The 25,938-nt window shown below is 33.1% G+C and overlaps 2 long non-coding RNA genes and 1 pseudogene across 2 annotated transcripts; 1 reads left to right on the forward strand and 2 right to left on the reverse strand.

Moving 5' to 3' along the window:
* Positions 1–489: 489 nt before the first annotated feature.
* LOC110652754 (protein DOG1-like 4) lies at positions 490–20,834 on the forward strand (annotated as a pseudogene).
* Positions 9,494–11,151, reverse strand: LOC131170647 (uncharacterized). Its single transcript, XR_009141413.1, has 3 exons — positions 11,071–11,151; positions 10,274–10,330; positions 9,494–9,696 (listed from the first exon to the last, which is right to left on the reverse strand). It is a non-coding gene; the product is annotated as an uncharacterized LOC131170647 (long non-coding RNA).
* Positions 17,256–18,900, reverse strand: LOC131170648 (uncharacterized). Its single transcript, XR_009141414.1, has 2 exons — positions 18,821–18,900; positions 17,256–17,449 (listed from the first exon to the last, which is right to left on the reverse strand). It is a non-coding gene; the product is annotated as an uncharacterized LOC131170648 (long non-coding RNA).
* Positions 20,835–25,938: the final 5,104 nt, after the last annotated feature.

Raw genomic sequence — 25,938 nt, forward strand, 5'->3', positions numbered from 1 at the left:
ACTCAAATCAATAAAATCAAAAGCTTAAAGCAAGTCGTTGGCTTGTAGCTATTCAAACATGTCAGCAAAAGAAGCAAGTTGCATGGAGTTGTATATTACCTCAGAGGAGGGTTGAATTTAGAGAGATAGTGAAGGAAGAGGAAGATATCTAGGTTCCACGTTGAACTTAACATAGTTTCTTTTACCGAAACATTTTCCAACATAAGAAACATAAAACACCTGGTGGTGGGGTGCATGAGTGACTCATCAACATGGTCAAAGCCAAACCTAAATCCATCAGACTCATGTCCTTCTCTGGGATAGGCTCTCCCTATTTGCAAAGCGTCACTCATCCCTTGACACCCACCATTGACTCATTGCTACACATAAGCCAAGCACAAGCATACCTTTTCTTATATATAAAAACATATCACTCTATTCATCTCTCTCTATCTCCCACCTAGTCCTAGCTAGCTAGCTATCTCTTTGCTTAAATGAAGGGGGAAAGATATGAAAACTAAAGTTGAAGAGAGGTTTTCTAAGTTTTTCGAGAAGTGGATGTGTCAACTCGATGAGTATCTGCAACACCTGCAAAAGGCATCTAAGGATTATCGAGCTATAACTGGGTGTGAGCATGAGCAAGAGTTACAAACTTTAGTGTCCAAAGTCACACAACATTACGAAGACTACTACGTTATAAAATGGGCCTTAGCCCATGAAGATGTGCTTGCTTTCATTTTGTCCAATTTGGATTTCCCCTTTAGAGAATGCGTATTCTTGGGTTACTGGGTAGAAACCTTCTGTGACACCCCTTACCCGTCTACAGTGTAGCCGAGTAAGATATGCCACACAGTGTACCAGAACACCATTGTAACACCCTAGGCAAATCCCACATCGGCAAAACACGGGAGAGATGCTGGGTTTATAAGTTGGCGGTTCGTAACCCCTAGTGACGCGTTTTAAAACCGTGAGGGCTTCGGCCCAGAGCGGACAATATCACTAGTGGGCTGGGCCGTTACAACCATATTTTATCTCAATTATTTTTATCCTTCCTTAATTTATTTCTTTATGGTTATGAAGTGCAATTTGTGAAATTTGACTCATTTAAGTCATTTATTGAAATTATAAATTCATTTGAGGTTCCAAAAATTTTATAGAAAATCTGGCAGAGTACCGACTAAAAATGGATAAAACAGTTCTTCAAAACCTGTGAAAAACACTTCCAATACATTTTTAATCATTCTCAAACTCTATTATATCAACATAATCTCAATATTTCTCAAATATTCTTCTATTTGTCATTCATTCATTTCACATGATAATCATGTACAAATCATAAATAAATACTCAATTTTCATTTATAAACACAAATTACAAATATTTGCATTAATACCAAAATATATTACATGAGTTTCAACTATACATGAGAAAATAAAAGTTTAATTACAAAATACAAACAGTACAAAATACCAGACCTAGTGTCCTACCAATGCACTGAAGTCTGTGAGGTGACACGGATACTATGCAGAACTGTGAATGGCCTCACCCAGTCTGTGGTCTACTGGGCTCTCTGTCAGTCTCTCCAGAACCTACGCGTGGCAAAAAAAAAGAAATGCGCTAAGCAATAATGCTTAGTGGTGCCAATAATAAAATAAAAAGAACTAAAAAGAAATAAACATGCAGTGTATATATTGATGTCTCATGCAGACAAATTTTTGATAATTACTTGTAGTCTATTTATTTGGTACTTGTTATATCAATTATTTCATTAAGTTTATGAACTTCCATTTTTGGTTGCCCAAGTAACCTATACTGGATGACTGGACTGGATAAACGGGTAAACTGGCACTGGGTACCAAGTACCTCGGGCTGTCACACCATCGGTCACAAGCTGTAATAAACATTGGGCACAAGGCCAAGTATCACACTGATATCAGAATGGGTAAAAACCATAGAATCATAGAATGGCATAATGCCATGTGCAGTACTGCTAACTGAACCCTATTGGCATGCCAACCTATCCAAACCAATCTTACTAGGTGTACTAGGGCACATTACAAAGTTATTGATTGAATTTTCATGTTTTACATGTAAGGTTACTATTCATTTTACTATTTAGGTCAAATTATTGACTTTCCAATGCATAATAGTTACATGAGTCCTAATCACATAAATTTACCACATTTTGGTTCCCAAAAGTGTTGGCATTAGTTGCCAATCCATACTTCTAACCAATGGAGAATAAATCAAAATTTTAGTTTTTGGGTGCTAGAGTTCACTATTCCATTAGGCCATTCTACAGTGAGAATTTGGCCAAGTGTTCTTAATCAAAGTTGTTCTTTATTGTGTCTGGTTACATTTCACTTTTTGAATCACCCCATTTGGAGTTTTCTAGCTCAAGTTATGGCTATTGCACCATAACTGGTCGGATTGCCTTTACCCAGAATTTCTGGGCAATTTTTGGTTCTGCCAGATTTGATAGTCCAACTTTGGCTAGCAATTTCATTTAGTTAAGTCCAGAATTTGAGTTTGTGTTCTACATGAAAGTTGTTCTAAATTGCCTCAGCTTTCCATTGATATAAATTTCAGGTCAATTGGACCTTTCTACACTGAGTTATGACCAAATGAATGAACACTATTCATTTGGTCATTTTGCCCAGGCAGAACTGGTGCTACCTGGATTTGGTCAATTTTTAGGGCATCCTAAGTTTAGTTTCTGGACAGGGTTCCTTCATCAAAGTTGTGCAATTATGTGTCTAATTTCATGTCCAATTGGCCTTGCACCAATTGAACCTACAAAACCCAAGTTATAGCTGCCCAAACATGCTGGACTCACATCCAGACCTGCAGGGCACTCAAGGCAGCACCCCCAACCTCAAATCCAAAGCTACCATTCACTTCAATTCCTCATCATACATAGCCAAATGGTCACTAATTGACCATTACAACATTAAATTAAGTTCAGTTACATCAACCTCCAAAATTGAGTTTCAAAACCCTAACCCTAATTGACCAAGCATTCAATTCATGCATCTTACTCTTAATTGCTATACTAATCATATAATTTATACTAGGGATAGCTAATATGTCACTTTAAATCAAAGAATTCTCCTAACCCTAACTCATGTCAAGGCTGCTGAAATTTAGAGGAGAGCATGCAAGGGGTTCTCATCAATTTCACTTACAATTTCTTACTTAAATTAAACACCTAAGTATAAATTAAGAGAGAGAATATGTAACGGCCCGGCCCACTAGTGATATTGTCCGCTCTGGGCTGAAGCCCTCACGGTTTTAAAACGCGTCACTAGGGGTTATGAACCACCAACTTATAAACCCAGCATCTCTCCCGTGTTTTGTCGATGTGGGATTTGCCTAGGGTGTTACAATCCACCCCCCTTATGGGACTCAGCGTCCTCGCTGAGGTTTGCCCCACCATCGTTCAAGGTTGCACGCGGAGCGGCTCTGATACCACAAATGTAACGGCCCAGCCCACTAGTGATATTGTCCGCTCTGGGCTGAAGCCCTCACAGTTTTAAAACGCATCACTAGGGGTTACGAACCACCAACTTATAAACCCAGCATCTCTCCCGTGTTTTGTCGATGTGGGATTTGCCTAGGTGTTACAATCCACCCCCCCTTATGGGACTCAGCGTCCTCGCTGAGGTTTGCCCCACCATCGTTCAAGGTTGCACACGGAGCGGCTCTGATACCACTAAATGTGATGCCCTCACCTGTCTATTGTGTAGCCGAGCAAGAAGTGCCACATTCGGTGTCGGAGCACCCTATCTTGTCTTGTCATGTCTATTGTAAATTTTAATGTCATTTAAGTCAGGTAATTTATGTGTAGAATTTTTTTTTTTATATCTTATTTCTGTGGAGACCCAGACAGAGCCTCCCCTGTTTTATTAGCATCTGGCTGGTTCCACTAATCACTTGTTAATATGTCCATATTTATTTCACACATTTCCATATCATATTCTCTTGTATCATATCATTTACAATTATTTATGAGATCTAAAAATGAAGTATCATCTATTGCATTCATATAGAAATTCATAGATAATAAATTACAAGTTTTCATTTCAATCTCAAAGTTTAATTACAAGTCCAAAATGAAATACATCATGACTAAACATAATGAACCAAAATACTAGTCTATACATGGGCCCTACCAAAATACAAAAGACTGATGAGGTGACTCTAGTCGGTGGCAGATCTGATCAGAACTCTGTCCGAATACTACTGTGGCGGCTGCTGATCTTCAGTACCTACGCAATGGAAAACCAACGCGCTAAGCATAACGCTTAGTGGTGCATAATTTATAATAACAATAATTAAACAATTAAATTAATATCTGCAAATCATAATTTCTGGGTTTTTTATATTTTTATTGCTCTTTGGAAATAATTAACATTATTGGGATCTTTCCTGTTTACTTATTATATATTCAGTATTAATTAATTATTATCAATGCCCAAGAAACCTATAACAAATTATAAAAGCTGGATACACGGGAGTATACGGGTTAGACAGCCATATGTCTACCCTGTATACATCATCGTGCACGAGGCGGTATCGCACGAGACATTGTCAGGCTTGTAAAGCCAGAAATAAAGTAGGCACAATGGCCAGTAAGTAGGCATATAGCCTGTAGAACAATCATACCAGACATATATTGTCAGTTCATGATTTGCTTTGTAAGCAGTACTGCTATCTGTGGTCCCTAATTGGTATACCAATTTATCCAAACTAAATAAATAAGTATAGGTATACTATGGGCAATTAAACATTTTTAATTATTTTAATACTATTCACTGTTACTATTTTCTGGTACTGTTCATTGGTACCATTAATTTCATATTAATGGGACATTAGTCCCAATTTACATATTCATATCATTTTTAATATTTAATTATCTTTATGAGTACTTTAATTATCATATATAGCATTTTTCCCATGAACCTTTCTTTATGTTCATGTTGATGTGTTATCTTTATCCAGGAATTTGACTAGGTTAGGATGTCTATTTAGTCACATTGCTTCATAACAATTGCTCCTCTATGTTTAAACTTGAATTTCAGTCTTTGAATCACTGAATTTGGGGTTATACAACTCAACTTAAGGTCAAAATACCATAACTGGTCCGTTTGCCTCTAAGCTGTCCAGAATTTACAATTCCTGGTCAATAAACTTTGACTAGTCATTTGATCATTTTATGGTCATTTTTAGACTTAGGTTCCTTCACAAGATATGTTCCTCTATGTCTTAGGGACTCCCAGGTACAATTTCATAATTTTTCAAGCTTGGTATGGTGAGTTATGGTCAATGTATTAACCTGGACTCTCAGTCCTATAAGGGCAAAAACTAACTTCAGGGCAGTATGTTTGACCCTCTTTTTAGGGTCTTTACACTTGGAATTTGGTAAAGGTGTCTAAATCAATGTTGTAGCCCTAAGTATCATGTTTCCAGATCATATTGGCACATCTCAAATGGAATTTCCTAGTGGGATTTATGGCCAAATGAACACACGGGTATCAAATGGCATTCTGGGTTCAACTTAACATTTTCTAGATTTCAATTCCTAACTTTGGCTAATAATTTCCCTAGGATGCAATGGTTTTTAGAGCTTGGTCAAAACATAAAAATTGTTGTGCTATGTCTTATAAAACTTTTGGCACTAGTTTCACTCAAATTTCAGCTTTGGAGACCAAGTTATGGCATTTTTGCCAAAACTGGTCAAGCATACAAAAGGAACAGTATTTTGGACAATTTCTGGGTTGGCAGTTTAGTGACTCAACTTGTGCTAACAATTTGATTTGGTTAAAAGCAAAACTGGGTCAAGTGGTCTTCATGAAAAGTGTAGCCCTATGTCTAAACTTTCCATTGATGAAATTTTAGGTCATTTGGACCAGTATAGAGAGAGTTATGACGAAATGAACATGTACTGTTTATTTGGTCATTTTTTGGGTTGGCAGTTTCAGTGACCCAAATTGTGCTAACAATTTGAATTGGTTAAAGGCAAAAATGGGTTAAGTAGTCTTCATGAAAAGTGTAGCCCTATGTCTAAACTTTCCATGGGTGAAATTTTAGGTCATTTGGACAAGTATAGAGAGAGTTATGAGCAAATGAACACGTACTGTTCATTTGGTCATTTTCTGGGTTGACAGTTTCAGTGACCCAACTTGTGCTACAAATTTGAATTGGTTAAAGGCAAAACTGAGTTAAGTGGTCTTCATAAAAAGTGTAGCCCTATGTCTAAACTTTCCATGGGTGAAATTTTAGGTCATTTGGACCAGTATAAAGAGAGTTATGACCAAATGAATACGTACTGTTCATTTGGTCATTTTCTGGGTTTGGGTGCAGGGAAATCCAAATTTAGGCAGTATTTAGGTCAAGTTTTGGACAGAATTTGGGCATGGTTTCTTCATAGAATATGGGATATTTTGGGTCTAGTTTCACCCCCAATTGGTCTCATACCAATTGGGGCCACACAATTTCATTTATGGCCTAAAATGTGTACTGCCCTCAACAAACACAACCTGCAGAAAATAGCACTTCCAAAATTTCATTTCTCCTCCAATTCCTTGCTTCAATTTGCATGCAATACACTTCTATAAGCAACAATCTCATCCCAATTAGGTCAAATTTCAAGCATTTACACAAAATCTCCAAGTCATGTACACAAACCCTAATTTCCAAGTTTCAAACTCAATCAATTCAATCCCTTTTCACTTCTCATACATATAATCATATCACTCATCATCTCTAAACTCATTTACATTATTTGAACACAATAAAGCCCAACACATTTAATGGCTGCCAAAATTTGGGGACATCATGGGTTCATGAATTTCTTGTTAATTTCTTGAAATTTCCACTTATCTCAAGTCACTTTCAAGTATTAAAAGAAGAAGGAAGGGAGAAAAGCACTAACCTTTTTGGGTGTCTTGCCAAACTTCGATTTCTCTTCTTCAAATGGGTATCTAAAGCTTCCTTATGGAGTGGGGAGAATTATTTGTGAAGAGAGCTATGGGTTTTGATGGGTAAATGAAGAGGAAATCAAGCTTTAAGCTTTATAACAATGGTGGGGAGGGAGAGACCAAGGGAGACGGCAAGGAGAGAGAGAGAAGAGGAAGAAGAAGATGGTTGATGGGATTTTGTCTCTTATGGGTATTTTTATATATACATTTATGTGTACTTTATTGTTTTTAAATTTCATAAATCTATTTCCTTTCTTTTCTTTTCTTTCCTTTTCTTTTCTTTTCTTTTCTTCTTCTTTCTCTTCTCATTTTTCAAATTCAAATTCATAAAATTAATTTATGTTAATTATTCTATTTCCAAATTTTAATTTGACATTTAAGTCAAAATTCACCTCTAAGGGTGAAATGACCAAAATGCCCTTCATGGTGCTCATCGGGTTATTTTTATTATTTTATACCAATTTATAAATTCTCTAAACTTTAATTTATTTTTTTTCTCTATTATTCCTATGTTTTTTTAATATTTATTTCATTAATTTATGTCTCCTCACTATAGTTTAAGTGTAGTTCCAGACATCCTTACTGTCCGAACAGACATTAGTCGTCGAAACAGTAAAATGTACGGACTACCTACGGTGAGGGCATTACAATTCTTCCCCTCTAAATAAAATTTCATCCTCGAAATTTACACAGTGTAATTAATCGAGGGATCGCTATCTCCTTGTCTTTTCACCTTTTTGTGTTATAATACTTTACTTTTTTTTTTTTAGTCTGTCTTATTAATCCTTGTTCTTCAATCTTATCCTTATCTCGATTTATTATTGAAAATACGTAGCTCTACACAATAGTCTCAAGTCGGTACTGTAATCTGCAGCTTACAGCACAAACATCAAGAGCATTGCATAGTTACTACGGTATATCCTAATAAACTAACTCGTTTTTTGTTCAACCTGTTCTGTACTCATCTTTTTTCATCTCATATACAGCCTCCTTCTCATTTCCATCTATTATCTTTAACACGATCCTTTTCGGTTGATAATCTACAATCACCTGGTGACCTAAAGGGTCGGTGACAAGTATGTCATCTTCTGACCCATCTATCGGTATCCTCTTTCAACAGGAGGTACAATGCATATATAGGGGTGAACATAGTTAGGGTCTATCAATACATACTTAAAGGTATTATAATTAGGAAATGTACCTCTGATAACGTCTACTGGATTTGGCTCCTCTCGAGCCATAGCGTACACACGGTATGCTACTTCAGCCTCGGGGTGTTCTATAGTCTTAGAAGCTCTCTGTGATGTACCAGCTATCTCTGGTCTCATCGGTCTTCTACCCCTCTGTACTGTCAGGGCAGACTTCTAAGTCTGTGGTGGAGCTGTGGGAGCACTCCTCTATGGGCAATCTCTCAAAAAAATGCTCTATGGACCCACATCTGAAACATCCACCCGTTAGCAATCTACACTTTCCTCTGTGGTTCTTCCTACAATGTGTACAAACTGGCATCAGGGTTAATCTCTGTGCTATAGGACCCATAGAATTGCCAATTGATACACTCATCTGACCTCCTCTCCTCGGGATAAATCGGAACCTCTGCCTCTGTTCTCTGCTCTGAATCTAACCCTGAGACCCCCTGGGTCTCTTGCTCTCTAGCATTTCTGGCTGGGTGGCAGTCTGACCCTCTCTTACTGCGCATGTCTCTCCTAAACTGCTCATCATTTCTAACTCTCTTTACTGGGGTCCTATATACTAGCTGGGGAGGTGGTGGCATAGCTTCAGTGACCTAACGGAGCAATTGAGTCATTTGCTTTAGGAAGGCCTGTTGTGTCCTTACTAAAGTACCCAATGATGGTTTTGCTCTACTGCTACTGCGCCCCTGACTAAATGCAGGTGTAGGTGCGTGACTCTCTACTTCCTCCTCTATCGATCCTAGAGGTCCGTGCTCTGAAGGATCAGATGCCATCGATCCTATAAAACAGATAAAGAACAAATCTACATTAGTGTCACCTCGACTCTATCTAAAGGCCCATGCATGTGATGCAACTATTTCTTTCTATCTATCTAGGTCTAGGACCGCCTAAACCTTTGCTCTGATACCACTAAATATGATGGCCCGGCCCACTAGTGATATTGTCCGCTCTGGGCCGAAGCCCTCACGGTTTTAAAACGCGTCACTAGGAGTTACGAACCACCAACTTATAAACCCAGCATCTCTCCCGTGTTTTGCTGATATGGGATTTGCCTAGGGTGTTATAGAATAGAAATTTGGTCACTAACCTTATTATTGTCACGACCCAACCTATGGGCCGGACCGGCACTAGGACCTGGGCCAGCTTAAAGCCCCCGAGGCCCGTAGTAAGCCTAACTATTCCTCAAATCCATAACCAGGCCCACAATTTAGACCCAATATGCATATAAGATAATTTAAATTAAACTGTTATAATTTCATTTTGGGCCAACTTAGCCCAGAACTTTTCAGAAAACTAAAATCAGGGGAGCCCAGCTCAACCCTATTACCTCATTTATAACCATTTAAAACTCATAAAATTTTTTTTCTTTTCATTTATTAATACGAAAACTTGAATTCATATAGTCTCTGATAGGCTTAATGCTACTACTAGCACATGCGGAGTCCTAAATTACAAATTTAGAGAATAATAATACAATTAAGTAATCTTTTCATAACCTGAGAGGAAAGGGACAGGTTATTCTGAAAAATGTCTCCTCCTGTAGCCTGGAAAAATATGGTGAACAGGAGTGAGCGTTCGACTCAGAGAGTAAAATATCAATTTTAACCATAATCTCTATAACTATCTAAAACTAATGCACCCTGTAGAGTGAAATGCAACATCAGCAATAAATTCACATTATAGCATCAAAAAGGTAATTTGGAGCACTCACACACCCTGTAACATCATTCATAATATATGGGAGCTGATCCCCTATACAGCTCTCTTAATTCCAACCTGGTGCCAGCGAAGAACTCAGCTCGGACTTCCACTTAATAACCAAATCGAGGGTCCCAGCGAAGAACTCAAGCCGTGACTACCCCTCGAAGGATCGGGTCCCAGCGAAGAACTCAAGCCGTGACTACCCGTCCTATCCATAGTCCACACCACATCACACGCACGCCAACGCACGCACACTGCTCCAAATTACCACAACAACATCCATGGCACCTCAACAGTTATGAATGCAACATAGATCGTGCCTAGAGTTTAACTACATAAATATATGCATATAAGTGATGCATGGGCATGCTGAACATATAATAATATCGAAATTACAATTAAAATTAATATTTTACTCACAGTACACCGTCGACTATTGTGGCTGCTGGATGCAGGAAAATAGTTGATCTCGATCACCTAATAATTAAATTATAAATTTATTAGTACTAACTCAAAATAAAACTCTAAAGAGGCAATAGACAGCCTAATTCATGCCGGAAATCCAGTGAGTTTCCCCTATACCTGGGACCTACCCAACCTGCAAAGAGGCTCAAATAACACTTCTAAATTCTCAATTTCCACAATCACATCTCATTAATATCACATGGCCCCTCCTGGGCCCTCCAAATCAGACTATACTCAAAATTTTAAAATTACGTTTTAGTCCATATAATTGACATTTTTCAAAAATCCACTCAAACAAGCTCTAAAAATTCTAAAATTTTGCCCCGCGGTCCTTAATAATATTATAAGGCTATTGCAAAATGAATTGTAATTTTCTAATCACCTATGAATATTTTATTCAAGAATTTTACTCGATTCCATAAGTTTCCAACAGCTAACATATTCCTAATTCAACCCATTTAAATATTCACATATTTAAACCTCCATCCTCAAGCTTCAACCAATTATATAAAATTTAATTATCTTAATTTCAATTAATCTTATATGCCCACATGCTAAAAATATAACTAAAATCCATCCATATTTCTCAAAAATATTCTACGATCATCCAAAAATTCAACTAACACCATAGAATATCTCCAAATAATTTTACTTTCATCATATATTTTTCTTAGAATTTTTCTCCAATTTTTCTGCTTAAGAAACACTGTATTTATGCTCCACGCATGCAGAAATAATAAAAATTGTCTTACCCGAAGTTTATCTGTGTCTCAAAAATTCCAAAAATTTATGAGGAAGCCTCTGGAAGTTGAACCATCTCCATAGCTCACTGGCCATCACGCACCACCGCCAAGACGGTGGCGGCCACGATCACCGGCGACATTTGCTGGATCTGATCATACCACCATGTTCCTCTCCTCTTCCTCAGTCCATATGTGGTCTCGGATCGTCGATCCAACGGTCGGATCGTCGTAGATCTGACGAAAAAGCTTGAAAAACCCGAAACTTCTCTCCTCCATATCTCACTCATCCGACCTCCATTTGCTTCAAAATTGGTGTCAAAAGAAAGCTCTCAGAACAAGCTTTCCAACGCCACCAGAATTGCCTCGATCGGACGTCGGATGAAGCCAGAATCGCGTCGGAAAGCCATTGCCCATTGTGCGCGTTTTCTCTCTCTTCTCCCTCTATTGCCGCGTTCGTGGTCACGGTGGTCGCCGGAGGGTCGCCGGCCGGTGGGGAGCTGCTTGGGACGTCGCCGGCCGGTCACCGGAGAAAGGAAGAAGAAGAAGAGAGGGAAGGAAAGGAAGAGAAGAGAAATGGGGGGGGGAAAGTTCCTCCTCCCGTTTTTGAAAATTTATTTATTTATTTATTTATTTTTTTTTTAATAAATGTTGGCAGTGACAGTGGGAAACCCACTGTCACACGCCAACAGTCAGATCACTTTCATTTTTTTTTTTTTTTTTTTTCAGGGTTGTTACATTCTTCCCCCCTTAAGAAAAATTCGTCCTCGAATTTTCGAATAAACAAGAAATATGGAAAAGAAGATTATCGGAACAAGTGCAATCATTACTCCTCCAGCTATGCAGAGATGGGTAAAACATTTATTCTTCAAACTCTTCGTATATTATATATGGCATTCTACCGCCCTCTGATTCTACTATAGTGTCCTATTTGTCATCATCTCTTTCTAGAGATGCTCTTATCTCGTAACTATTCATTGACCATTTTTCTGACATTTCAAGTATTCGCTATACCTCACTGTTCTTGACTTAATGTCTCATAACTTCAATCAACTTTAGTGCTTACCTCACTTTTATTACGCCCCAACATGTCTCTTGGTGACTTCAGTCATCATTCCTTCGTTTTAATAATCTCTGTTTTCCCCAATGACATAACTTATGTTCCTTATTCCATGATATCCTATGAGTAGCTTTCCTGTAGCACCTAATCTAGGCATCTTGTTCGAGATCTTCACTCTTCTTATGACTTCAGTGGTTAATACCTATAAATCTTCTCACTCCCATTATATTTTAAATTTTTAATCTCTTTTGTGTCATTACTAAGGTACTTAGACCAACCTCTATCGATCTTATGTAACTAGTCAGGTAGAGTCTCCTCCAAGGGCCAAGTGTATCATTTATCAATATTGGAAAGTAAACTGGGTCTCTCCTTCTAGGTAACAAAAGTGTTTATATTCTCTGACAACTCAACCCATGCGACTTATCAATTTTCACTCCTTCTCTGGAATATAAATATCTAGACTTCTTCCTATAGCTTCTTAGTATGTGGCCTACTTCTGACACATTGGCACTCAGATCGAGGCTCTACTACTCCTTTAATCTATCATCTCATAATAACTTGTTTTAAACATCTCTTAGTGTGTTCCTAGCATACCTATTCTTCCTTATCCTCATCATTATAACTAGCTCTACCGAGCTTTCTTCCTGTCCTTTGGATCTTATCCACTTCCTTTTTCCTATTTCTAGTATTGTCGATATCTTTTCAACCTGCTGTACTTATTCTTGAACCTTTGTTTTCTCTCATTCTTATACTTTATCCTTCAAGGATGTCCATCCCATCATCAACTTCAACTTTCATTTTATTTCTTAGTCTTATCTTGATTACTAGTTCTATTACTTGAGAATTCTAACCTTACAATTTACTCCTACCGCACATTCTTCACCCTTTTTAACACTTATAAATAACCATAGAAAATTCTTTTGGTATCCCCTTTTTCCAACTTAACTATCGTAACATTATCATTCTCTACCAAATTTCGTGAGGGAAATTGCTCATCTGGATGGATAGGAGCCCTGAAACTATAAGTTCCATCTAAACTAACACGATTTGGGAAATGTGTACCATGCCTTAATTCTAAATAAAATACTTCATGTGTTCATTCTCCTTAATATAATCACATATACGCCTATAGCTTTCTAAACTTCAACCTCAAATTATCCATCAAAGAACAATTTCATCTATTGAAACTCATCCATAAATAATACTTCATCTAGCTCATGGTTTAAAACAGTCGTAAGCCTTAGTAGCTAACTCAATTTAACTCCTGCCATTATTCTGAACGTCCTTTCATACTTAACATTAGGTATGCACTTACTGTCATTCTCATATCAGGAAATTGTATATGAATTGGTGCCTACCAAACTCTCAAATAACTCGGTCTCCTTGACTCAGTCTCTGTTCCTTATATAACCTTCTAGAACCAAAAGCACAAGCTAAACTTGAAAAGAAAGAAAAATACCCTCTTATATTCAATTACGCCCAATTGTCCATATAACAACGTTTAACCTATGTTTCTTGGTTTTTCTCTTCAAATTTCGTCATCTCCTAGCATAATTGTCCTTTACCTATAAGATATCATCTGTATGAACCCTTTACTGTACCATCGTCCTTCCTGACATAATATTTTATAATTTATTAACTTTACTTATACTCGACCTATGATTCATATCTATCATCGTTTATATTGTGCCCTTAACCCTTGTTGAATCCTGAAAGATTTCTCTCGCTAATAGATTCTTCCAACACTAATTCCACCCTTATCTAGGGTCATTAATTTGATCCTTGAACTTCCTAGTGATTTATAATCACCCAGACTTGTCACTTTTCGTTCTACCCCTACTATTGTCCTATCGTTATTGCTTCACTACAAAGTGATTCTGTTGATCACACTAAAGACGTTTGCCTGACATTCATAACGAACCTCTAACTACCTTCTCACTATCTCAAAAGTCAAACCTAAAGCCTCTGTGTCATTATCTATCATTCTTTTCCTATCATCATACCTATCTGATCCCTTAGATTGACCTTTATTCAACTTACTACTTACTAACTTCGTTTTCTCTACCTAATTAGGTAGTCCGCAATACCATCGCACACCTTCTAGCATTTACTCATTATTATGTTATCCCATACCTCCATCACTATTCTCACTAATGTGGTCCCATTTTGGGTTCTCCATCCTTGTCATTCACCTTGCCAAAAATAACACTTAGCCTACCCTATATCTTAACTTTGTTCCTTTTATTATGCGCCCTTCGAATTGTCCTTTCATTTATTTCCTTTGTCTTACCCAAAATAGAACTTGATTATTCTATCCCTGGTTTCATTCTTCTTCCTAACATGACAGCTGTACTTGCTGACTATATCTTTCAGAGTCTCTACCGCGTTATCACATATCTGTGCTACTCAGATTTGGTCCTTTGACCACTCTAGCTGGTATTCCCACTGGCATTTAGATTATATTGCATCTGCAATGAATTGTCCAAACTTTCGTTCTGTACTTTTTCTATCCATTGGCCTTCTATAATTTATCTTTGCTAATTTATTTCTCTTAACACTATTATAATTAGATTATACTATTATTTTGATCAATATGAAGTTAGAAAAGAACTCAGGAAATTGCGGTCATACCTTTATCGTATGATTTCTATTCTTATCCTTTAGCTTACATAATACCTTTACTACCTCGAGAACTGATTCTGCAGTAATTTTATTTATTTATTTTATTATTATTATTATTATTATTATTTTCCATGTTTACTCAACTAGCCAAAACTTAAGATTCCGAGCATCCAAACCCGTCATCAAATTCAAAGGATTTACATCCATCGTGATCTGATTACATATGATTCCTATAATGGAACTTGTATCCTCTGCAGGATTCCTGAGCCAACTACTCTCTACCACACTCTACAGTCCTATCTGGGGCACTATTTGGTTGGTCACCATCATTAGTAATAACTTTCGATCCCTTCTGAAAAGATAGGACTACACCCTAACTTGCTGCAACAAAGGTACTACATTTACCACCTTGCCCAAACCATGTCAAATTAATGACTCTCCTATCATATCATATCTCTGTGAATCATCAATTCATAGTTTTGACCGTCCCTAGGTAGTAGGGTTGCACTTTACACCTTGTTAATACACACAAGGTATCCTATTCTCACTAAGTTATAAGCAAAACGTCTGTCATTCTGCAAAAATCATCCAAAATTCCATATCGAAGACTAGATGGTCTCATTCTATAGGTGTCACTTTTACTTTGCAACTAGTCCGAAACCTCTGGTCTGATGGCAACTCTTAATGCAACTCTAGCTCATGCTAGGGTAACCGAGTCATTGACTCTAGTTACCACCTAACTGTAACATTTCGATATTCTAGCTCTAGACTTTTAACCAGGAGTTCCCAACTCCTCTGCAGATATAGAACTCTGTTCTGGTATTGCTATACCAAAACAGAGGCCATCAGTAAACACCCTCATTATGGAGCACCACGGGGATGCACGCAGCTCTACACAATAATCTCATGTCGCATCAGAATCTGCAGCTTACAGAGCAGACATTGAGAACATTGTATAGTTACTACGATACGTCCTGACAGACTAGGTCTCCTAATCTCTTATCTCTCTTGAATATTCTATTATCACAAACTTATTCTAACTGGGTCATCCACTGATGACTGCCAGCAGTGGTATCCTCATCCTTATCTAGGGCAACTGTACTTTCAAGACTCACCTTTATGTACTCGTGCCTTGCACGAAATGGGCACACCATTTAAACCCATACTGACAAAATATAACATTTCTTGGAGTACGTATCCTCATGATAGATCTCACATGTCTACTAACTCTATTTCACATTTTTGTGTACTCCACGAAAATCAAGACACTAACTGAGGCACTTTTATATTTCCCGAGGTATAACGCAGAATCTAGAAACAAAGAATTACAGAAAAAGACGAAACAGAATCCTATACTCCGCATGTAACATCCTAACAAGACTCCTTTTACACTCCCAAGTATATTATTTCCCATGAATCTAGAGCCTAAGCTCTGATACCAACTTTGTCACGACCCAACCTATGGGCCGGACCGGCACTAGGACCTGGGCCAGCTTAAAGCCCCCGAGGCCCGTAGTAAGCCTAACTATTCCTCAAATCCATAACTAGGCCCACAATTTAGGCCCAATATGCATATAAAATAATTTAAATTAAATCGTTATAATTTCATTTTGGGCCAACTTAGCCTTAACTTTTGAAAACTAAAATCGAGAGCCCAGCTCAACCCTATTACCTCATTTATAACCATTTAAAACTCATAAAAATTTTTTCTTTTCATTTATTAATATGAAAACTTGAATTCATACAGTCTCTGATAGGCTTAATGCTACTACTAGCACATGCGGAGTCCTAAATTACAAATTTAGAGAATAATAATACAATTAAGTAATCTTTTCATAACCTGAGAGGAAAGGGACAGGTTATTCTGAAAAATGTCTCCTCCTCAGAGTCTGGAAAAATATGGTGAACAGGAGTGAGCGTTCGACTCAGAGAGTAAAATATCAATTTTAACCATAATCTCTATAACTATCTAAAACTAATGCACCCTGTAGAGTGAAATGCAACATCAGCAATAAATTCACATTATAGCATCAAAAAGGTAATTTGGAGCACTCACACACCCTGTAACATCATTCATAATATATGGGAGCTGATCCCCTAGTGATATTGTCCGGCCTGGGCCGAAGCCCTCACGGTTTTAAAACGCGTCACTAGGAGTTACGAACCACCAACTTATAAACCCAGCATCTCTCCCGTGTTTTGCTGATATGGGATTTGCCTAGGGTGTTATAGAATAGAAATTTGGTCACTAACCTTATTATTGTCACGACCCAACCTATGGGCCGGACCGGCACTAGGACCTGGGCCAGCTTAAAGCCCCCGAGGCCCGTAGTAAGCCTAACTATTCCTCAAATCCATAACCAGGCCCACAATTTAGACCCAATATGCATATAAGATAATTTAAATTAAACTGTTATAATTTCATTTTGGGCCAACTTAGCCCAGAACTTTTCAGAAAACTAAAATCAGGGGAGCCCAGCTCAACCCTATTACCTCATTTATAACCATTTAAAACTCATAAAAATTTTTTCTTTTCATTTATTAATATGAAAACTTGAATTCATACAGTCTCTGATAGGCTTAATGCTACTACTAGCACATGCGGAGTCCTAAATTACAAATTTAGAGAATAATAATACAATTAAGTAATCTTTTCATAACCTGAGAGGAAAGGGACAGGTTATTCTGAAAAATGTCTCCTCCTGTAGCCTGGAAAAATATGGTGAACAGGAGTGAGCGTTCGACTCAGAGAGTAAAATATCAATTTTAACCGTAATCTCTATAACTATCTAAAACTAATGCACCCTGTAGAGTGAAATGCAACATCAGCAATAAATTCACATTATAGCATCAAAAAGGTAATTTGGAGCACTCACACACCCTGTAACATCATTCATAATATATGGGAGCTGATCCCCTATACAGCTCTCTTAATTCCAACCTGGTGCCAGCGAAGAACTCAGCTCGGACTTCCACTTAATAACCAAATCGAGGGTCCCAGCGAAGAACTCAAGCCGTGACTACCCCTCGAAGGATCGGGTCCCAGCGAAGAACTCAAGCCGTGACTACCCGTCCTATCCATAGTCCACACCACATCACACGCACGCCAACGCACGCACACTGCTCCAAATTACCACAACAACATCCATGGCACCTCAACAGTTATGAATGCAACATAGATCGTGCCTAGAGTTTAACTACATAAATATATGCATATAAGTGATGCATGGGCATGCTGAACATATAATAATATCGAAATTACAATTAAAATTAATATTTTACTCACGATGCAATCGACTATTGTGGTCTGGATGCAGGAAAATAGTTGATCTCGATCACCTAATAATTAAATTATAAATTTATTAGTACTAACTCAAAATAAAACTCTAAAGAGGCAATAGACAGCCTAATTCATGCCGGAAATCCGGCAGAGTTTCCCCTATACCTGGGACCTACCAACCTGCAAAGAGGCTCAAATAACACTTCTAAATTCTCAATTTCCACAATCACATCTCATTAATATCACATGGCCCCTCCTGGGCCCTCCAAATCAGACTATACTCAAAATTTTAAAATTACGTTTTAGTCCATATAATTGACATTTTTCAAAAATCCACTCAAACAAGCTCTAAAAATTCTAAAATTTTGCCCCGCGGTCCTTAATAATATTATAAGGCTATTGCAAAATGAATTGTAATTTTCTAATCACCTATGAATATTTTATTCAAGAATTTTACTCGATTCCATAAGTTTCCAACAGCTAACATATTCCTAATTCAACCCATTTAAATATTCACATATTTAAACCTCCATCCTCAAGCTTCAACCAATTATATAAAATTTAATTATCTTAATTTCAATTAATCTTATATGCCCACATGCTAAAAATATAACTAAAATCCATCCATATTTCTCAAAAATATTCTACGATCATCCAAAAATTCAACTAACACCATAGAATATCTCCAAATAATTTTACTTTCATCATATATTTTTCTTAGAATTTTTCTCCAATTTTTCCTGTTTAAGAAACACTGTATTTATGCTCCATAGACAGAGAAATAATAAAAATTGTCTTACCCGAAGTTTATCTGTGTCTCAAAAATTCCAAAAATTTATGAGGAAGCCTCTGGAAGTTGAACCATCTCCATAGCTCACCGCCACCGCCAAGACCACCGCCAAGACGGTGGCCGTCGCCGGTCACCGGTGACATTTGCTGGATCTGATCATACCACCATGTTTCTCTCCTCTTCCTCAGTCCATATGTGGTCTCGGATCGTCGATCCAACGGTCGGATCGTCGTAGATCTGAAGAAAAAGCTTGAAAAACCCGAAACTTCTCTCCTCCATATCTCACTCATCCGACCTCCATTTGCTTCAAAATTGGTGTCAAAAGAAAGCTCTCGGAACAAGCTTTCCAACGCCACCGGAATCGCCTCGATCGGACGTCGGACGGCCGAATCGCGGAAAGCCGCGCCCATCGTGGCGCGTTTTCTCTCTCCTCTCCCTCTCTTGCCGCCGTTCGTGGTCCCGGTGGTCGCCGGAGGGTCGCCGCCGGTGGGGAGCTGCTCTTAATTGCTATACTAATCATATAATTTATACTAGGGACAGCTAATATGTCACTTTAAATCAAAGAATTCTCCTAACCCTAACTCATGTCAAGGCTGCTGAAATTTAGAGGAGAGCATGCAAGGGGTTCTCATCAATTTCACTTACAATTTCTTACTTAAATTAAACACCTAAGTATAAATTAAGAGAGAGAATAGAAATTTGGTCACTAACCTTATTATAGCTCCCACTTGAGCTTCGTAAGCTTCAAGATTTCTCCCTCTAATGGCTCCCTAAAGGTGAATTAGGGTGTGAGGAGGAGTTTTAATGAAGAGAGGTTAGGGTTTTGTGGTGGGATGAAGTGGGAATCAAGCTTGCAATGTGAGCTTCAATGGAGGTTTTAGTGTGAGAGGGTTTCGGCTGAAGAAGAAGAGAAGACAATCTGATTTTTCTTTTGTTATTTTATCCCTTTTTAAGTGTTTTATGAATGCTTGGTAAGTGGTGATTGGCTAAAAGCATTTTAATGACATTATATTATGTTATAATGGAGTTTTTATTTCATTTTTTTGTTTCCTTTTCTTTTCTTTTTTAATTACTCATTTTTAATTAAATTTTTAGCAATATTTATTCATATTTTATGTCGTAATAATTATTTATTTAACTGGACAAGTTGGCAAAAAATAATCTCTGAAGACGAAATGACCAAAATGCCCTTCGTTTTGCTTAACAGACTAAAATTGTCTGTACCGATCTAAAAATTTTTCTAAGCATTTTCTTAGCATTCTAATGCCATCAAAAACTCAATGACTCTTCTCTGGAGTCCCAAAAATTATTTCATGAATTTTCTCCCGGGTTTAGGCCTTCTAGCTGTGAAAACCGCAACTTCCCACTGGGTTACCCATCACTAGGGCACTGGCTCATTTAACTTAGTTGTATTTTATTTCTAAAATTTTTCCTTAATTTTTCTTATTAGTATTTGAATTATTTATGACTCCTCACTCTAGTCTAAATATTTTTCCAGATATTTTAGCTGTCCGGACAGACACCGGTCACCTGAACAGTAGAATGTACAGAATTGCTACAGTGAGGGTGTTACACCTTCATCAGTGTTTAAACTGGTTAACTCAATAAGGACAAATGGTGTTCCCAGTTTGAGTTTGGTTGAATTGACACAAGAACATATGAGAAAGATTGAGGCTTTGAGGGTGAAAATAAGGTTAAAAGAGGAGAAGGTGGAGAGGGAAATGGAGAGGCAACAAGTGGCTGTCGCAGACAGAAAGATGGTGGAGTTGGTAAGGTTGGTGCTTCGAGTGAAGAATGGGGAGCAAGTGAGGCAGGCGGAGGGACTGGTGCATGTGGCACTAGAAGGAGTAATGGCAGGACTAGAGAAGGTGATGAAAGCGGCAGGCTGTGTGAGGCTTAGGACTTTAAAGGGAGTTTTGGATGTTTTGAGCCCACTACAATGTGTGGAGTTCTTGGCTGGGATTGGCATGCTTCAAATTTTGCTAAGACAATGGGGAAAGAAAAGGGTTTGCACCATTAATTAGAAACTTCCAGTTGTAGGGTTTTAGGGTTTTTGATTTTCACTTTTAGACTTGTTTTCTTTTGTCTTGATTTGGTTTTATCTTAACTAATGTGCATGTACTATTCAGTGGTTTAAATTTAACTTTTTTTTAATACTTATTATAAAAACTCATAATCATAATTTAATTTTTTTATAAAATGTTTTAGTAATTTTATATTATATAATATTATCATTATCTTACAAATATTAAATTTAATTATTTAAATTAAAATATTAATTTTAATGTCATTTTAATTAATTATATAAATAAAAATATTTATTAATTTAAAATTATTTTTTATTTGATCGTATATTTTTAAAAAAATTATGTGTTATAATATTAATATAATAAAATAATAATAATAAGTTTTTAAAATATAAATAGGTGAAAATATTTAAAAATTAAAATAAATTAATAATAAATATAGTCCATGAATTTAATTCATTTAAATTCTATTATTTTATTTTTTTAAGAAAAGTTTGATTTGCATATATTTTACTTTAAGAAAATATAATTACTTTAAAATGACATTAACTTGCATGATAAAATTGTATGCCTAAATTAATGTGAAAGGAAATTTCTTATAAAATTAGAAAATAAAATAATTTTAAAATAAATTTTTATTAGTTTAGTGCATTATTATTATAAAATTTTCATTTTTATTATATTGATATTTTGAAATTTTATATTGTCATATTATTTAATACAAAAAATTTAAAATCTATTTAATATATTAATTATTTAATATATTTATAGATTATATTATATATGATATAAATACATTATTGATTAATATATAAATTTAATCATGTATATTCTAATTAAAATTGAATATTATATATATATATATATATATATAGAGAGAGAGAGAGAGAGAGAGAGAGAGAGAGGTCTACTTCTAAATTAAAAATTATAACAAAATTTCTGTAAAATAAATTTTAAAAAATAAAATTTAAAAGAAAAAAAATAATTTTATATTATTAATATTTATAATAATAATTTTATTAGTTTAAAAAGTTTGTCCCTCATTCGTATCTGTATATATATTCAGTGCATAGTCTATTATTATAAATGCACTGTATTTATTACTTATTTAAGTTTTAAGTATATTAAAATTATATTTTATTTCTAAAAGCATTATAAAACATATTTTTATAAAATTAATTTCAGCTTTAATTATTTCTTTATTTGGTATTCAGTATAATTGGGTATAATATTATTCTTGATTCAATTATTAATAGAAAATTAGGATTATATTAACACAATAAAATAAATATAGTCAAATATGGCTTGGTTTATCCAATATTTTTTTTTTATTTCAATTCTTATCAATTCTTCTTTTCATTCAAAAGAATAAGGATTATGAGCACTAATATTTTTAACACTAAAAAGAATAAAAATAGAAAAATATTAATATCGTAATAATATAAATATAAATCTAATTAATTAGTTAATATATTATCAATATTATCTTTTATTTATTATTAATGCAAGAGTTAATATTTTATATAGGTGGTATAATGCTAGCTCTATAATAATAATTTCTAAGAAATCATACTTGTAATAATATAAATATGCATATGAATATATTAATTAGGTTTAAATTTAATTACCTTTAATTTTTTTGTTAGTATTCATCATCAATTAAAATTAAATAATTCCTTTTAAGTTCTTCATTTAACAAATTTTAAAATTATTAATAATCTTCTAATGATTTATATTATTTTTGTTTTCATTTTTATAAATTATAGTCATTAAATATTTAATTTTAATTAATATTAATAATTTTATAAATATTAATAAATTGCTTTATTGAAATAAAAATATACTTGCAATAATAAAGATATACATAATGAATAAATTAATTAGGTTTAAATTTAATTATTTTTAATATTTTTTTGTTAGTATTAGTTTTCAATTAAGATTAAATAATTTTTTTTAAGTTGTTCATTTAACAAATTTTAAAATTAATAATAATGTTTGGATGATTTATATTATTTTTATTTTATTTTTAAAAATTATAGTAATTAATATATAATTTTAATTAATATTCATAATTTTATAAATATTAATATATTGTTTTATTAAAAAAATCTTAGATGGAAATTAACTAAAAAATAATATGTAAGTAATAAATATTTTTAAATATATATAATAAATAATTAATTGTAAAACAAAATTTAAAAAAATTAGATACTAATAAACTATTTTACTTAATATTGTAATACGATCAAATTATATTTTTTATTTATTAATTTTTTTATTTTAGGTAATTAATTCTTGTAAAATTTATAATTAATTAAAGTTAAGTATAAATAGGATTAAGAATTTTAAGTTCATATTAACCGTAAAATTAATAATTTTAAATTTATACAAACTTTAAAGTTAATTTAAATAATAAAAATATAATTATAATTAATTTTAAGAATAAATGGCAATTTGGGTAAAGCCAATGTCTCTCCCTCCTCCTTCATATATACATAAGAATAAATTAATTAGGTTTAAATTTAATTGTCTTTAATATTTTTTTATTAGTGTTGAAAATAATTAAAATTAAATAAAATTTCTTTTAAGTTGTTTATTTAATAAATTTTAAAATTAATAATAATCTTTAGATGATTTATATTATTTTTATTGTTTTTATATATTATAGACATAAAAATATTTAATTTTCATTAATATTTATAATTTTATAAATATTAATATATTATTTATTGAACTAAAAAAAATCTTATATGAAAATTAACTTATAAAAATAATATGCAACTAATAAAATATCTTTAAATATATATAATAAACAACTAATTATAAATATAAATTTGAAAATTAGATACAAATAAACTATTTTATTTAATATTACAATACGATCAAATTATATTTTTTATTTATTAATTTCTTATTTTAGTTAATTGCTTCATGTAAAATTTTATATTTAATTAAAATTAAATATAGGACTAATAATTTTAAATTTATATTAATTCTAAAATTAAGAATTTTAAATTTGTACAAACTTTAAAATTAATTTAAATGATAAAAATATAATTATAATTAATTTTAAGAATGAGAGGAAACTTGGGCAAAACTAAGCTAATGATCTCCCTCCTTTATACATTTATATATAATATAGATATATCGATATAAATTAAATGTGTTTTTTTTCCCTTATTAATTTCTTACTTTAATTAATTACTTCTTATAATATTTTATATTTAATTAAAGTTAATCATAAGTATTATTAAGAATTTTAAATTTATATGATTTCTAAAATTAATAATTTCAAATTTATACAAGCATTAAAATTAATTTAAATAATAAAAATATAATTTCAATTAATTCGAGGAATAAATGACATTTTTGGCAAAACTAATATTCTCCCTTCCCACATTTGTATATGATATAGACTACGTAAAAATATAAATAAATCTATTTTTTTGAGATGAAAACAAAAATTTAAATCTTAAATTTTAATTAAAAAATCAGTTATATCTCTATTCTTATTATGGTAAAATAATAATTTTAAAACATTATTAAGCACATGAAAAAGAAAGAAGATTTTTTAATGCTTAAATTATAGAATAAAATTAATTAAATTTATTGATAAAATTAATTGAAATCATTAATACTGAAAACGATTGGATAAATCAATTGAAATCACCAAAATTAAAATTATTGAAATAATTTCAATTTAATATATATATATATATATATATATATATATATATATATATATATATAATTTAATGTTATTGTAATGAAATCATTAATTTTCCATGAGAATGTCAAAGTAAAGATAATTTCTTATGGCTATTTTTAAAAATTTTTCATTTAAATCAAATATTTTAATTAAAATTTGTTTATGAAATTCAATATTTTTTTCAAATATTACTATGAATTGGTGTTAGAATAATTATTGTTATTAAAAATTTATATTGCAATATTACAAAAAAAAAACTTTATAATATGTTTTTAGTATTTGTCAATGTGATAATCTAAATTTTTCTTATTTAAGTTACTAAAATATTTTAATTTTTATTCTTCAATTAGCTCGATTAATAATATGTAGATTTTGACAAAATAGAATTTATCACCTATATAACATTATTTTTATTAATCAAATGTATAATTAAAAAATCAAAAAATTCATTTACATAGAAAGATTAGTGATATGTTAAAATAATTGATTGGGATTTGTTAAATAAAGAGTTATTTTCACTCTCTCTAACTTTTTGATAAAATTTTTATTATATTGAATTATTTTATCATCAATATTTATATGACTCTTTTTTATAATTATTTTTTTAATTTTTTATAATATAAATTTAAAGGAAGTAATAATTATGGACCATTAAAATCACAAATTTTATATTCTAAATATCTAACTAACTCAAAGTCACAAATTTTATATTCTAAATATCTAACTTATCATATATACATGATATATTCATTTTATTCACCTATATATTTGAAGAAACCTATTAATTTGTTAAATAAATTAATTGATAAGATATTGGAGAAAATTAATTATTATCTAGTATATTTGTCATATATATAAAAGTGAGAAGGGAATAATGGGATTATCAAAAATATCTTTAATTTTTAAAATTATTTATAATTATATTTTTTATTATTTAAAAATGCATTTTAAGTAAAATAAAAATTAAATATTATTAGTTATAAAATTCTTATTGTATTAGGTCTCAAAATTAACTATCATAATTTTTATTAAAAAAAATTAAAATAGAAGGGATATTACTATTGAAGGCTACCTAAACTATTCGGATATTTCAAGAGGCTAATTCTCCAGGTATTTTTTCTCATTTTGTTGTCATTTGCATATTCATTCTTGTGTAATTTTCTAAACTTATTTATATAATTTTATTTATTTGATAGATATTTTTAGAATTGCTGAGACTAATTTTGATAAGATTTTGTATTCTCCTATTATGTTTATAGTATTTTATTTATATTATTTTAATTGATTAATTTAATATTTCTTATTAACTTTATTTTCTTACAATTTTTTGAACTAACATTAATTAAAAATAAAATATCATGATGGTAATTTAATATTATGACAATAAAAAAT

The sequence above is a fragment of the Hevea brasiliensis genome, chromosome 11 (assembly GCF_030052815.1).
Source record: "Hevea brasiliensis isolate MT/VB/25A 57/8 chromosome 11, ASM3005281v1, whole genome shotgun sequence".
NCBI classification, from domain to species: domain Eukaryota; kingdom Viridiplantae; phylum Streptophyta; class Magnoliopsida; order Malpighiales; family Euphorbiaceae; genus Hevea; species Hevea brasiliensis.